The sequence below is a fragment of the Cyprinus carpio genome, unplaced genomic scaffold (assembly GCF_018340385.1).
Source record: "Cyprinus carpio isolate SPL01 unplaced genomic scaffold, ASM1834038v1 S000001142, whole genome shotgun sequence".
Taxonomy (NCBI): Eukaryota; Metazoa; Chordata; class Actinopteri; order Cypriniformes; family Cyprinidae; genus Cyprinus; species Cyprinus carpio.
The window spans coordinates 1-1,929 of record NW_024873863.1 but is presented as its reverse complement, the minus strand read 5'-3'; the positions used below and the strand labels follow the sequence as shown (position 1 = coordinate 1,929).

Here is a 1,929-nt window from a genome sequence, read left to right as displayed (position 1 = left end):
ATTCTAATAGAAAGCAGTTATTTTAAATAGTAAAAGTATTTCAGAATCTTACTGTTTTTTACTGTATTTTGGATCAAATAAAGGCAGGCTTGGTGAGCATTAAAATTCTTACTGTTCAAAAACATTTAACTGGTAGTGTACATTGTTTCTTGTTTGTTTTTTTTTCTGTGTTCTCCACAACTTTAGATTTTATTATTGTTGTTTTTACTGTTGTTGAATCTATACATTTAAATAGTTTCATTTATTTCCATTTGTTAATTAAAATACCAGAAGTATTTGGCATTGTTTGAACTGTACTGAACTGTGTGTTGTTGTTTTTTTATTGATTAAAAAATGTATAAATTTTGTTGATTTTTTTATTGATATTACATTTTATTGACTTGCATTAATATCTTGCTCAGATTTGTAAACACTAAATGTTAATAACTGTTACTATTAAACATACATAATTATTTAATGTCACAAATATTTTTCTTGTTTTTTTTTTTTTGTGTTCTCCACATCTTTATTTTTTATTATATTTGTTGTTGTTGCTTATTTTTTTTATTTATTTAATTATTATATATTTTGTTTATTTTTTTTTTAGGTTTAATTATAAAAATAATATTATTCACTTATATAAATAAAATGAAAAACTTACTTTTTATATAAAAAGAAATACAAATAAAAAATAAATATATATGGGTTTTCTGTACACAGTTATACAAATATAAAATGAATGTCTCTTTAAAAATAAAGGCCTGAAACATTATCAAAATGTTCTTTTTAATTATTAAAATTGTTCTATATTAAAAATAACTATTCCCTATTATAATGTAAATGTTTATTAAGATCGTTGCACATTTTGTACATCCTACAAATGAACAATTATTACAAGATTGATTTTATCTTTGTTCACAAAGTTCGTTTATTATATGCTAATCGAACTTAAAGTGTTTTTGGATACAAATTCGTTTTATGTTATTTGTGGCGCGGCGGTTATGCCGACCTCAATTGTGTGTATTTTTAACCTCTCCCGCCTCCTGCGTTCCTTCTTCCTAATTGGCTAGTCAGCGTTCTACACCATCCGCGCTGCGCCGCGTGACAGGCGGAGATCTGTCCCTATACGTAACGAGATCTCGCATGCGCATTTTGTCCCCATCCAGGTGGCCACAGCCGGACAATCCACTAAACAATCATGGGTTTTTCTTAGCCGACCGCAGCCCTTACACCTAAAATACCGTGGACCCATCATAAGCTGAAGTCCGTTAACATTTGAACACTATTGTTTTAGAGGGGTCATTATTTTGACTCTTTATGTATTTCATTCTGAGCACGCTTCGTTACCTCCAACTTTTCAGATGGATGCAGAAGAAGGTGATTGCATTGCCGTGTGATTTGCTTCTGTCAACAACAACACATTTCTTGCGTATGATGGTAAACATACCTGGCAATAAAAGCTCATTCTGATTCTTGATGTGATTTGGCCTTGTGGTCATTAGGTGACTGACGGAATTTTTTGTGCCCTTTACTCCTCCCCTTTGGAGTGAGGGGTGCGAAATGCTTTGGTAGTGGTCTTCACCACTGATGACCCCGTAGGTGAGAAATGGCTTACCCCTAATGGCAGCGCACAGGCCCAAGGGTGGGGATTACAGCTCGAGTTCTCTTCATTGTCGCATAAAATCTTTCGCCTTTACTAAAGATTATCCGTGGAGGGGAGCTTTTGCGAGTGACCTGTATTTTTGGGGGCTCTGCTCACAGCAGGCTACCCGGAATGGTCAAGAGCAGAGTGATTTGCCACTGCCAACCACGGTGGAGTAGTGCAACTGTTCAATCGTCTGTGTTTGCAGCCTCTGTGTTTCCAGCGTCACCACTTTGTATTTATTTAGCCAGTATGGAAAGAACAAGCGCTTTTTGTAACGTGTGGGGATCCAAACTCTGGACTGCTCT

At 34.5% G+C, this 1,929-nt stretch overlaps 1 non-coding gene across 1 annotated transcript; it reads left to right on the top strand.

Moving 5' to 3' along the window:
* The first annotated feature begins 1,632 nt into the window (after nucleotides 1–1,632).
* On the top strand, nucleotides 1,633–1,747 carry LOC122143289. Its single transcript, XR_006159092.1, has one exon. It is a non-coding gene; the product is annotated as a U5 spliceosomal RNA (small nuclear RNA).
* Nucleotides 1,748–1,929: the final 182 nt, after the last annotated feature.